This window comes from Rhinolophus sinicus, linkage group LG03 (genome assembly GCF_036562045.2).
Source record: "Rhinolophus sinicus isolate RSC01 linkage group LG03, ASM3656204v1, whole genome shotgun sequence".
NCBI lineage: Eukaryota > Metazoa > Chordata > Mammalia > Chiroptera > Rhinolophidae > Rhinolophus > Rhinolophus sinicus.
In genome coordinates, this window is record NC_133753.1 from 197,808,062 (window position 1) to 197,823,227 (window position 15,166).

Here is a 15,166-nt window from a genome sequence, read left to right on the forward strand (position 1 = left end):
ACCACTGATGCTTTGGATGTGCTGGACTGGAGTTCCTCCTAAATGAGGCCCCCAAAATCCTGGTTCCCCAAAGCAGGTTTCCCCTCCCTCATTCGTAACCCCGCAGCAGTCCTGATTCGGTTCCCATTGACCCAGCGCGGACTGTCCCCTACCTTCTTTATCTCTGTGTTGGATTTAATATTTCTCCTCCCATCACAGAATGATTTGGGTCTGGAAAAACATCTATACCCACTCAAGGGTCTGCCCATAGGGCCAAGTGCAGGTAGAGTTTGGCTTTCATTTCTAAGGAATTTCTAGGTTTCTTATATAAAAACTATATTTTAAAAACATGAAGCTTATTCCTTACAGCTCTACACGTCTAAATTTAGAAAAATTTCTGCAAATACAGTGCAACAAAGAAAGTCAAATGATTCATGTTGAAGTTTTAATTGATTTTCAAGTTAATATATAAAAATATTTGCAAGTTGTTTATCCTTCAATTAAAACATATTCCCTCAATGGGATTCACACGTCTTTACCTGCTTTAGGTTTTATTCCATCACCTTTTGAGACAGAGTTTGAGGGATTTTTAAAGTACTTCTGCCAGCTGTTGGGTGGGAATGGCCAATTAGAGAAGAGTCTCAAGTCCTATAACCGCTCTTTAAAATATGTATATACTTCAGTACATATGTTATGCACATACATTTATCATTGTAACAGAAAGAGCACCTGTGGCATTTATGGATGCATTATCATGTCAGATTTCTGTCATGCATGTGTAAGTTGTCTACAGAAAACCTACACAGATTTCTAGTTTAATTTTGATTTCATGGAATTCCTTACCTTTGCCATTGGGAGACCACAGGTCTCAGAAAGCTTCAGGTCACATGAGAGTGCAGTTGATTTGAATGGCTCCGTTGACACAAGTAATTAATACAATATTAAAACACAAAATAAGGCCTCTGCACACTAAGAAATTGTGTAGTGATATTGCATATTTATTAAAACAGAGTGCTAAAAGTATCAACTCATGAATATTAATCAGGTATCAGTAAAATAATCAGTTGTACCTGGGTTCACACCTCCATTCTTGAAGAAGAGTGTTTTTCTAGTGTTAATGGACGATCACTTATCTTCATGAAGGACATTCAATTCATTAACGTGAGTTGAATGATCCTAAAAAGGAATGATTTCCACCGAAGGCTAATTGTTACTTTATTTAAATGCACTTATATATTCTAAGAGCATTAGCATAAAACAAGTCGGACTTAATGATTGCATGGTAACTGGTAGCTACTGTCAAGCCTGTTCCTTTTGAAGTTGGCTTCAAATCAGTGATAATAAATATGTGAGTTATTATTGATTTGATGGCAATTTAATGATAAGTAGACAAAGCACTTTCGGCAGGATAATAAATTGAAATATTCATTGATGTTTCACACACATGCCTCTGAGGTTCACTGGGTACTGTTACCTGCCCCAGCTCATATGATACCACTTCCATCCGCGCGTCTCAGAGAAGGGATGCCACAGCAGACTCAGGGAATAAATGAGGCAATTCCCTCCTTTGGATTTCATTGCTCTTGAGTCAGATTGCAGAGAATGCTGTCCTAAAAGTCAGGCCTTGATTTTTAAAGAGCCTGGATTTTGAAAATTTAAGGTTAAGCGCCAAAGGATTAAGGCACACATTTTTTGCAACTGGCAACAGACTGGGGATTCTGACAACAGAGCAGTCAAAATAAAATTAACTTCTCATTCCAAGCATGAAACATGGATGGACTATATATAATAAATAGATAGGTACAAAGAAAGAATACATGACAGACCTTTAAAGAGGTAAAGTAAAATCTCCAGGCATCATAAAGTAAATTAAAATGCAAAGCCAGAGTAACAAGTGTGGGGCATCTGTGGAGTTAACCCAAGACTGTATAGACCCTGATATAGCCCAGCCCCAGAACCCAGGCATTCAAATCCAGCACACCCACTGGCACAGGAGACAGGGCTGTGCGAGGCAGGATGTGTAATAGAGAAGCTGGCATAAAACCCGGACCCTGAGAGGGTTGTTCATTACATGACTGGGGGGCTTGGGGGTAGGAACAAAACCCACCAATCCACTATCTCAGGTGGAAGCTCATCAGCTGCTGTGGCATGACTTAGAATCACCTCCCTCCCAAAAGAAAGAATTCCAAGCTGTCACCACGAGTGAGTGGGTGCAGGCTGAGGATTTGCAGTGTCTTGTTGTACAGGATGGCCACACTGATGGAGTGAAAACGTACTTCCATGCTGCTGACGCTCTTGGAGCCCCAGGTGAACACACCGTTGTCCCATAAGAATATTTTCACACTGCAAGTCATGTGTACTTAACACACAGGAAAAACTGTCACGGAGGATGAAGATAAACTCACAATAAACATTACAGAACAAAAGAATGGCTGAAACTCAAAAGATACACCTAAAGAATTAGAAGTGTCAGCAAGTAAACAGTTTGAATGAGAAAATAATAAACATAAATATATTGAAAATTATGATACACATAAGAAGGAATGAAACTGTTGAAAAAAAGGACACTAAGGAGAACAAAAACATTTGAAAAAGAAACAGATAGAACTTCTACAAATGAAAATATGATCCCTGAGAATAAAAACATAATGAGCAGCAACCACATTTAGGTTAAGGCAGTCCCTGAGTGAATCAGTCTCTCTGCCTGCCAACGTTGAAAGAAAAGTAACATCATTTTAAACAAAAACAACTTTTAAAGAAAAGTAACATCATTTAGATCCTCTAAAATGTTTTATTCACAATGTCTGGTATTTACGCAAATGTTACAAAAGCTGGCAAGAAACAAATGTTATGAACAAAATCCATGAGAAAAAAAAAGAAAAACATCCATGAGAAAGAATTATAATAGACTCACAAATGATTAACCTTGACATTGTCTGATAAGGACTATGAAATAACTATGAATAATATACTCAAAAAAACTTTAAATATAAAATAATAAGATCAATAAATGAGAAATTTCACCAGAAGACTGGAATATGAAAAGGGGGAGGGAGAAAAAGAGAAAATTTCACAACTATTTGTAAAAACACAAATTGATGGGTTTAATGGCACATTAAATGGCGGAGAGAGATGAGAAAGTTAAATAACTGAAAGATAGGTAAGTGGAAATACCTGCACTAAAACGGAGAGAAAGAGGGATTTTAAAAAACAGAGAAAAGAATAGAAGTAAAAATGAGACACAGTGACAAGGCTAACATACATGTAATTAGAGACTTAGAAAGAGAAAAGAGAGATGTGGCAGAAAAAATATATTTATTTGCAGAGATAATGGCTAAGTTTTTTTTCAAACTTATGAAAAATAAAAACCCACATATTCGAAATCTCTAAAGACTACAGGCAGGATAAATACAAAGAAATTAATATCTGAGAAGACTGTAGGAAGACTGCTAAAAAGAACACAAAGGGAAAAAATCTTGGTACCCGATCAACAGTAAAACTGGCAGCTGACTGTGCAACAAAAATGATGGACGAGAGAGGGCTGGAATTATGGATTTAAATGTGCTGGAAGATAACTGCAAAATTAGAATTTTGTGACCAACCAAAATGTCCTTCACAAAAAAAAGTAAAAGAACATATTTACAGATAGACAAAAACATAGCAAATTTACCACAAGTAAACTTACACTAAAAGAAACATTAAGGAGAATTCTTTAGGTAAAAGAAATGTGGTCCCAAATAGGACCATAGGGCAAAGAGCATCACAAAGGGCATATTTGTGACCAAATATGAATTAATGTCACTGATTCAATAAAAGATAGTAATAGTCAAAACATATAGTATGTATTGTAATCAATGTAGAATTTTTAAAGAGTAATTAAGATTTAAACAGGTGCTCATATAAGGATAAGTGAAAATTACTACACTGAAAGGCAGACAAGAAAATTACTCAGAAGACAGCTAGCCCAAAAAACCCAATAGATGGAGCGTATACAATAGAGATTGAGAGATTAGAGGGTATGATGACTAAAAGCAGAAGCAGTAAATATTTTTAAAAGGGAAAGATGTTGTGTTAAGAGATCTTGAATAAGAGTATTGTGAAATTAAAGGAATACTCACACACTCAATTTGAAAACCACATAAACACTAGAAATAGAACTTTCTAAAATCCACATTTAGACCAATGAGTAAATATACAAAAGAGAAGAGACCAAGGGAAAGCTTAAACACAAACAAATAAAATGACACACAGATAAATAAATAATGAAAGGACATAAAGCCTTCAAAATGACAATTGACTTTGCATCACTTATTATAAAAACTAGAAGACACACAACTAACCATTTTTTAAAAAATTGTGGGAATAATTTTACACCTAAAATTCAGGCCTACCTAAAGTATCATTCCACATCTCTTTCTTGAAGTTTTGGCAAATCTCATCAGCAAAAATGTCCAGATATGGCTCTTTTGTGAGTATGTTTCTGCTTTTAAGGGTTCCATGTATAAGTCTAGGTCTATTAAGATCTCTTTCTTAAATTAATTTTGGTTTACTTTTATTTTATGCAAAAGTATTAATTATTTTCTTTCTTTCATATTAGTTGGAATAAACTGTCATTCAGAAATGAAGCAGAAAAAGAGATTTTCAGAAAAAAAATCAAGACTGAGAATCTTTACATTGTCTCACCATAGCTAAAAGGATATCAAAGGTCATACTGCAATTTTATAAAATTGAACACAGAAACAAGTATGATAGGAAAAAACTGTTATGCAAAAATATTGGCAAACGTATATATTTGGAAAAAATATTTACTACAAAATTAGTCACTTGTGAATTAAGAAATGTGATGAAAATACTCTGAAAAAAATACCATTAAAGATGAGGAACAGAGTTGACATTCAAATTTTATTAGTAAAGAAGATGATGACGTTAGTATAACTCTACCTACAGCTTTTGATTCTATGCACTAAGTAAACTTTTGATTTTTTTATGTAAATAGGACATGAAACTTTCAATTAACAAGAAGGAGAAATAAATAAACTCATCTAATGTAATGCAATTACAAAAAATAAAAGTAAACCAAAAAAGAAGAAAAGAAAATGCATGATAAATGACAAATTTGGCAGAAATAATCCCAACTATGTTAGTAATTAATTTTAATATAAAAATAATAAACTGTTTTATTCAAAGGTAGGTGTTATCTGAGAGAAACGCAAAAAAAAAATCCATTAGCATCCTGTTTAAAGATGAGGAAATAGTGAAAGTTAAGACGTACATTACACACAGAAAATACTAATGAATAAAAGAATGCGTTGCAACTATTTCAATAACCAAAGAAATAGACCAACCTTGTGGCAAACAAAAGCATATGTGAAAAATAAGTTTATTTCTTAATGATAAAGGGGAAAATTCACCAATGAACCATAAAAGTCCTTACCTTACATGCACGTAGACTCAGAATACATACTAACAAACGTAAATATAAGAAAAAAGGGAACATACTCATTACCATACTAGGTAATTTTAACAAAATAAACAAAATAACTTGAATATTGATAGAGAAATAAAATTAGTTATAATTTTTAAATATTTAAATGACACAAATTATCAAGCTTAAGCAATAAATATCCGTGAAACTCTGCACCCAATGATTAAAAAATTCACTCTAAATATACCCAACTTTTGAAAGTGTAATATGCAGTGAGATTTTGAAAAGCATTTAAAAGCTCAAATATTTTTATTCAAACCATTTTCTGTCACCTACAAAATATCATTAGTAAGTAATACAAAATAATTACCAAATAAAACATTTAGAAATTAAAAACTCAGGTCCTAACTATTTATGTCTCAAATAAGAAATTACATTGGAAACTAGAAGGTATTTCAAACAATACTGAAAACACTTGTAGGATACACCAACACAACATTTAGAGGGAAATTTATTATCTTACATTAACATAGTAAAAAAGGACAAAGTGTGAACATTAATCAACTCACAAGCTCACTAACCAGAGAAATGTAAAGTAAAAGAACAATAAATGATATGCTATTCACAAATTGGCTTGAGAAATGAGAGTTTAAATTAAGGTTAAGAGTGTATATGAGCGGACCTGCTTTGCAGAAAACTTGGGCAACATACAGTAAAGTGAAAACTGACCATAACCTATTATCCAACAATTCTATTTATTTGGAATACAGGCTAGAGTAATGGTCCTCAGCCTTTTTTTTTTTTTTTTTAATCCATACTTAGCTTTATCCTGAATTGACCATCTATCAAGAGTTCACATCCAAAGAGTAGAAAAAAATAAAGAAGCCCATCCAAACAAGTTCCCTGGCACGTGAGACATGGGGCATGACGTTAGGAGCCCTGTTTAGGGAAGGAAATGTTGGCCAGGTCTTGGATGCCATTTTTGTCAATGATTTGAAAACTGAAGGTTGGCAGATTCAGGATGAAGCATTTCTGGAGCTCCTCTAGACGTTTCCTAAGAAGCTCCACTGCCCTCTCACGTGAGATAGCTGGGGTGTAGCACCGGTCCAGGATACTGAGCGTCAGGAAGGCACCATGGCCATAGGCTGCAAAAGGGGCCTTGGCCAAGGCTGCCAGGTAGGCCAGGTAGCAGGGCGCTGGATCCGGATGTCCGTCGCAGCCAGCCAGGAGCAGGTTGCCATGATACGGGCCCGACTCCGAAGACAGTCAGCCAGGTTTCGCGTGTGAAGTTAGCTGCTGCTGTGGGAGACGATTCATAACCATTTCGCATCTTATAAAGTTGCACATTTTTCTGAATACATCCTGCAAACTGTACAGTGTCTCCAGCCTCTCCAACACATAGGAGTAAGATTTTTTCACTCATCTTAAACATCTTGTCATGATCATCCTTCATCTGGACAGTATTGCTAGCGGCCACCAGGTTGGGGGCAACAGGACATATTCGGGGCCCTGGATGCCAGTGGGTACTCCATGATGGCGGGACGCAGGGGGCTGCAGGCTCCACAGACAGCGGGTCTCGCTGGCTTCTTGGCCTCACCCAGGAGACAGCACCCTGGTTCTCAACCTTTTGTTGTTGGGTTCCCATTAAAACCACCATCGAATCATATGTACGGATTATACATGTTTACGTTATGTTTACACAATTGTAAAGAAGTTATTTCTATTTCGTCATATTAAAATTAAAAAAAAACAAAATTGTTACACTCATTTTTCAATATGTCTAATGAAATCCAAAGACCATGACGCCCCCCACAATCCATGCTCAAATCCATGGATAAGCTCTCTGACTCCGAAAGGTTTTATTGCTTCTATTAATCCTTGAAGTTATGTTTCTATTTCCCTTCCCCTAAATAAATTTATGCTAGTTACTTATGTTTCTAGACATCAATCACACCATCATAGTTCCCTGTGAAATATATAAATGTTAAAAATTTTAAATATTCTGTGTGTGCATGGGTTGAGGTGATTAATTTACAGTTTCCAATAATCTTCTGACAAAATAAATGGCAATGTCCACTAAAATAGAAAATGCTGACTTACTCCCAATATATGATTCTGGCACTGATCTGTAAGAAAAGAATATGAAAACTTGCATTTCCTATTTCTTGATATTACGGAGAATGTGCAGATGAGACACACATCAAGATGTGGGATACTGACTAAGCTGATTCTCATTGCCAAGAGTAGAGAAAACAATGGGAAATAACTCTGAAATATTAATTTTTCAGAGCATGCATTTTACAAATTATAATTCTACACTAAATAAGGGAAAATAAAGGGAGATAGACACATAGACAGACAGATAATAAGTAGATAAACAGACAGAAATAGACAGTGATTAAAAGCTTGCCATGTTCTTGCTGTGATGAATTAGGGGTCTACATACTTTAGTAGTTTTTATTGACACTATTGCATGTATTTTGTGGGAAGGCCCTAGCAGCATTGTATTCTGACTATAGTATGGATATAGAATAGTCAAGATGATTAAATACTGATCATCGTGCCTGTTGTCTCTCTCTTTCAGGAAACTTCAATAAGTGCCCTTTCTAATTTTACCCTTGGCATAAGACAGTGAAAGACACTAGTATTTCAAAGTGCCCGTTTGTTTCTTTACATAGATTATTTTAACTTTCAGATAAATGCACCATAGTAAGGTTGAGGATGGGGGGAGCTACTCTTATTTGTAAAGTGGGGTAAGGAAATTGGAAGGGGCGTTAAGAAAGCAGAAAAAGAATAAAACAGGGACAAAGCACAGTTGGGATAAATAGAAAATAAATAAGATGGTGGGTTTAAATATAACCATAGAGAAAACTGCATTAAATATTAGTGGTCTAATTTCTTATGAAAAGACAGGGATTGTCAGGTTGCTTTAAAAAGTCAATACTCAGGGGCCGGCCCGGTGGCTCAGGCAGTTAGAGCTCCGTGTTCCTAACTCCAAAGGCTGCCGGTTCGATTCCCACATGGCCCAGTGGGCTCTCAACCACAAGGCTGCTGGTTCAACTCCTCGAGTCCCGCAAGGGATGGTGGGCAGCGCCCCCTGCAACTAAGATTGAACACGGCACCTTGAGCTGAGCTGATCTCCCGGATGGCTCAGTTGGTTGGAGTGCATCCTCTCAACCACAAGGTTGCCGGTTCGACTCCCGCAAGGGATGGTGGGCTGTGACCCTGCAACTAGAAACAGCAACTGGACCTGGAGCTGAGCTGTGCCCTCCACAACTAAGACTGAAAGGACAACAACTTGAAGCTGAAGGGCACCCTTCACAACTAAGATTGAAAGGACAACAACTTGACTTGGAAAAAATGGAAGTACACACTGTCCCCAATAAAAAAGTCCTGTTCCCCTTCCCCAATAAAAATCCTTAAAAAAAAAGAAAATCAGTACCCAAATATATGTTGTCCACAAGAAATTCACTTTAACCACGACACATATATGAGGTGTGATCAAAAATACTGCTAATATTTAAATTCAAAAAATTATTACAGTAAAGACACATTGCCAATAATCCCCCTCAAAATACTTCTCCTCACTTCAAACACATTTATCCCATCATTCTTGCCACTTTCTGAAGCAATTCTGGAAGTCCTCTTCTGTGAGTGTCTCTTCTTGCACTGTTGTGGCTGCCTCAATGTCCTGAATCAATTCAAACCATTTACCTTTCATGGTCATTTTGACTTTGGGGAAGAGCCAGAAGTCACATGGTGCCAGATCCAGTGAATAAGGTGCATGAAGACACACCGTAATGTTTTCATTTGACAGAAATTGCCATATACCAGAAGCGACGTGTGACACAGAGCGTTGTCATGATGGAAGATGATTTACATCACACTTTAAAACACACCTTTTCTCAACTGTAGCTGACACCCGACTGACTGCACAGAACAAGTTGAAACTTGTCGCACACTGTTACTAAAGTTCGACGTGCTGCTTCCCTTATTGAAGATCCCTGCCTTTCTGTTGGATGGCACTCGGCAGCAGCATTCATTGTATCTTTTGATCATACCTAATAGCTTAAAAATAAAAGCGTGGAAAATATGAGTATATATCATGTTACCATTGAGCATATAGCTAAGGTGCTCATATATAGTTAATATTCGCTATTTTAATAGCAAACAAAAATAGGAAAATAAATATTAACAAGGTTAAAAAGAGACATATCACAATGGTAATAAAAAAAAAAGGGGGATAATTCATCAAGAAGACAAAACAGCTATAAACATGTATGCATCAACTAACAGCTTGAAAGTCCCTGAAACCCTAACAGACAGAACTGAAGGCAGAAATACACGAACTTATAAGCTTGTGGACTGAAGTGGTATCCTTCAGGAACAAATAGAAGTAGATAAAAAGTCAGCAGTGACACCAGTAACCAACTTGACACAATCGACATTTATCATACATCCACCCATCAAGAGCTAAATATATATTCTTTACAAGTACGTGCAGATGATATGCTGGACTACCAAAAGAAATTTTCAGTAAGTTTAAAGGAATTAAATGCATACAGATTATGTTCTCTGATCCCACTATAATTAATTGAAAAGCATAACAGACAGATCCAGCCCCGTTCTCTGCTCTCATATCTATTCCCTCCCCACCACTCTCTACTGTGGTCACACTAGTCTTCTCTCTTATCCATAACAGGAAGGCTACACCCAGCTGAGCCTAGCCCCTAATTCCACACATACCAGCACCCACAGGACCACCTCTTCTAAAGCCTTCCAATGCCATGGCCATCATTGGTCAGTGTGGGGGGAAAGGGTGGGGAAGGACCCCTGTCCATATTCCCTGGAGTGTTGCAATGTTACAGAATGTCCACAAGGATGACTAACTACCAAGAAAGTGAGAACCCGTTCTTCTCACAAGTGTGGGGATGTCGATAAATGCAGTTTGCTCCACCATCATCACAATGTGGCGTGAAGTGCACACACACCTCGGTGTTGACTCCAAAGCCAGGTGTCTTCTCAGTGCACTGTCTCTATGGGGACGGACCTTGTGATTACACACCCACCATCCCAGTAACTTTCCTGGCCCAGCAGGATGGAACCAGGCACAGTACCGGGGCAGGCACACACAAAATGCTGTAAAATACATTGTTCTTATGCATTCCACAGAGATTTCAGCAATTTAACTTGCGAGAGTCTAGAACACACGATAATTTGTATCTAAACACAGAAACAATGGGCCTTCTCCTAAATTATTTGGGTGGATTTTGTCATAAAGAAAAACATGTTTTAAATAAATTGTCAAGATTGAAATATTTATGTATGTGGCTTCAATTGTTCAAATCATGTAACCAGTGTGATGGTTTTTAAGTCTCATTTTCAGTTATCTGACGTCTCTACTTCCTAGTCTATGTTAATCTAATCTTACTTTATACTCAGCCTGTTGATACACGATTTTGTTTTCAGAAACTATTGTTGGCATTAATTTGAAACCATTGTTGTCCCAGTCACTTACTTACATTCAGCCATTTGTGCTTTATTATAATAAGTTTTTGTTCTTAAGTTTGCAATTTTAATCCTTTCCATAGTCAACCAGAGTATGCTTTCAGGGCTTTGTTTTCCCCCTAATTACATCGAATGTCTTAAATCTTTAAATACTTGAGAGTATCTATTATCCTTATTTTTGCATGATGACTCCAGTGGGTACAGAATTCTTGACACAGTTATGGAAATCCATGCAGATTAAGTTTATGGTCTTCCTTCGTCGTAACTCTACTTTCTTGTGTATTCCCTTGCTTATTTCAGTGGCATTTTAGAAAAGAAATAATCAGTCTCTCATAGTGACATGCCAACTTTACTCAGCTTTTTTCTCATTATATTCCTAATAGCAGCAAAAACACTTTTTAAAGGCGCCTACATTTTGTTTAAATTCATCGACTCATCATTTTTAGGCTACTGTCCTGACTTTATTTCTTATGAATTACACAACCAACAAAAAAGCAAGACCGTTATTTCCAATGTACAAAAATGGAAATGCATTGATGTTATCAGCGTGTCACAGCTTCTGAGAACTGCATTTTATGTTATGACTCACAGATGCAGGACCACTGCCTTCCCATCCCATCACTCACTCCACTCGTCAGCACACCAGCTGACCAACTGTTTACTTTCTTGGTGATGCACCAGCCAAGGTCACTGCCAAGACCAAGATACCATCTACCACCGTGAGCCTTACAGACTTCCATCATCTTATATGAGTGTCCTAAGAATCAGAAATGTGTTCGTGACGCTGGCTCAGACACATCGTTTTGTCAAGTTTTGATTTGAAAGTCCATGTATCACATCCTAGTAGGCAAATATGTTGGGTTTCTGATAATTGAGGCCTTTGTGTTGGAAAAATGAGGACATCCTCCCAGCTGCAGCCTATGGCTCAGTTGCAGAAGCCGCTAAGAACCCCATCCCCCAATAACAGAGCAGACAGTGCACTGGACCATTCTACCAACAGAAGCTCCTGAAAGCATCAATTCTTCTATCATGCTGTTGAACCATTATTTCAATCTCCTTCATATAATTTTCTCTTAGAGAGCCAGAGCCCTCTCTGCGTTGAAATATATTTCATGGAAGCCTCAATCATGGATGTTTGGCTGTTAGATCTGGGAGCAAGGTGGAGTTTCTATCCAACTATAAAAATTTTAGATTTGCACGGAAATTGCTTAAACTGGTGTAGTTTGTTTAATATCTGTGTGCATATGATGTCAAAATTCTATACATATATGTTTAGAAGAATACTATTCAAATCCTTTAATAAATTAATTACTCTTTGTAAACCAATGGATTTATTTTAAAAATACAATTCTCAACATGTCTATGTACAGTCAACTGCATTCTATAGAAAAGCAACAAGAATATTTATCCCAAAAAGGATATACCACTTATAAATTATATATATCTACATATTGAAATAAAGTGTGGGTAAGGCTTCATTTGTCAGACATGTGTTTAGTCAAGTCCAATATCACAACAGCTTTTGAAAGAAATTATTTTTAACACTGTGTTATAATTCCAGACGTGTTTCCCAAGAGTGACCGGATCTGCGTGTCGCTGATGTGGCGGCCTCCACCAGGCTCCCTGTTCCCAGCATGGATGGGCGTTCATGTCTCCCTTGGTCACCATACTAGGATGCAGCCCCGGAAGCAGGTGTGCTGTGTTGACAACCTGGCAAGGCCGTCCTTCTTTCTCAAGCAACATCCTGGTTTTGGAAAGGAAGCGGTTTGACTTCAATGAGCTGCCTGGATGACCCCATCCTTCGCCCTCTCAGTGAGCACACCCTGTCCTGCATAACGAAGTGAAGCGGACTTCCCAGCTCCTGGCTTCTGAGCTCATCATGTGAGATGCTCTGGGCGATGGGATGTTAGCAGCCAGGACACAAAGGTTTGAGAAGTGCTGCATGTTTCTGCCTCCTCTCTGCTCCTCTGCCATGAGGACATGCCGGGGCTGGCTGCTGCAGAGTGACAGACATGCAGCCAAGCTGAATCATCCCATGTCCCAGCCAGGATATTTTAAATCAGCCAGCGAGTGGGCAAGCCCAGCCACAATCGGCAAAACCACCCAAGCCACATGACCCTGACCACAGATGCCTGCTGGAGCTGAGCTCTGTCACACCCAGCCCAGGTCAGCTCACGAGACCATCCAGACTCAGGACTGTCGACATCTGTGTGTCTGCCGCTGAGAGTCTGGGGTTGTTTCTATGCAAGGCCGTTGGTGGAGACAACTGGTATACCCCTTGCCCCCAGGCTGCAGTGCCTTGGGGAGACTAGGTCAATATGGCCTGCCATGATGGATGGCACACAAAGGGAGTCAGGTGCTAAGGCCCTCCCTTCACAGGGGCTTGAGTCCTCAGCAGAGCCTGTGAAGACAGTAAATGCAGCAGGGACGCTTCCGGGAGGAGTGGCGTGATACGTGAGCAGCTGCTCCTAGAAAACCAGCTGCCGCAGTGGTCTCTGCCCTTCAAGCCTGATTCCTCCATGACATTATCTTCTAATGGCTTCTCTGCAGGCTTTTGCAATCATAGTCTGTTCATTCCGCTTACATCCCAAGAAAGCTGAGTGAGGCTCCTGTGTCAGGCGCTGAGCTAAGTAAGACTTGGGGTACAGTGATAAGCACAGTGGGAAACGCCTGGCCCCCTGTGCAGAAGAAAGCAGGGAGCGGGCAGGGACCACACCTGTATGCCTGGGCTTGACTCTTAGTCCATCACGCTACGTAATGTGGGGCAAATTATTACTTACTCTTCCTTAATCTCAGTGTTGTCATCAGTAATAACAGTACTTATTTTACAAAATTGCTTTGAGGATTCAGTGAGATAATACGTGCAAACATCTCAACGTGAGGAGTGGCCGTCAGCTCCTCCTGCCCCTCCTGCCATCTAAGAGGGAAGAACACAATTCACCAAGCAGCTACAATATTTTATCATAAGGACAAGGGCAGTGACCTCATCGTAGGGACCAACAGAAACGTGGCCTGGGACATCTACCCATGCTCTGGAGATCCCAGAAGACATCGGGCAGGAAGTGGTCACCATCCAGGGAAGCAAAGGATCATGTAGGCGTCAGTGGGGGGATGTGAGGGAAGCAGGAACGACGTTTCTGCCATCAGAGCCACCGCTGGGGGAGAAGATCCGGAGGAACAGAGATGGAACTTAGCATGTTTAGTGGTGGGTGTGGATACACAGTGTGGTTTAGGGGAGACAAGACATCAGGCAGTAGAGTCTTGGTGATCTGCTAGGGTGGGATCCTGTGCTTAGAACAGAAGAAGACACAGGAGGGCTGTGGCATGATGAGACGCGTCGCTGAGCATGATTACCCTGGCCGTAGTGGACAGGGGATTGGAAGCCAGTAAAGTGGGAGACAGAGAGGTGACTAGGAGGCTGGTGTAGGGACCTACACAAGCTGGGATGGGTGCCTAGAGTGGGGCAGTGGCTGCGGGGATGGAGAAAACAGACAACCCGGGGACACACATGGAGTGGTCCTGATGTGATGAATGGGGTGCTGTGGGAGGAGACATTGGTGATGCAAATGTGCAGCGGAGAATGGAAGATGAATAGCACATCGGGTAGGGCTGAGGCAGGGGCTGTGAGCTAAGCTTTGGACCCTTCCAGCCTGTGATGTTGCTGTGGGAAAGCTAAGAAGTGGTGGCTGAGGGATGGCTAGCTCTGCAAGTGGGGAGTTCGATGGGAGACCTGTGCTGGGCCTAGAGACCCTGGGTCCTTGGGGTGTGGATGGTGTCCGTTCCATGAAGGGGGTAGACCACAGGCAAGTCCGGGGTGATGAGGGCCGGGCAGACGGTCTGCCTCACCCCACATCAAGTCACATCAACAGCCAGCTCCCCTCTGAGATGGGGCTACCTCTTCTCTCCTGTGCCCTCTAGTCGGCGATGGGTTTGGAAACCATGGTGTGGGCTTAAGAAACCTGTGTGAGAAGTGTGTGTGCTCCCATAGCAGCAGCCTCAGGGCGTCGAGGTGACGGGCGGTGGTCTCTGTGACATGCTCAGATCTCTGTAAATTTGTGCAGGAAAATGTTCATGTTTGCTTCCTGGTTCCTGGCCCTGCTCTCTCTAGCTGAGTTTGTCAGTGGCTGGGGCTCCTGACAAGTGGAACTTAATTGTGATGTTTCTATATGTTAGGGGAGAAACACGGGTGAGGAGGAGAGTTGGGTATATCCTCACAGCTTGAAAACAGCCCTCAGTGCTAGAGTGATTGATGGA

General features: G+C 39.9%; 1 pseudogene; it reads right to left on the reverse strand.

The window, feature by feature from the left end:
- Nucleotides 1-6,334: 6,334 nt before the first annotated feature.
- Nucleotides 6,335-15,166, reverse strand: part of LOC109453575 (proteasome subunit beta type-2) — a 28,410-nt pseudogene continuing 19,578 nt past the window's right edge.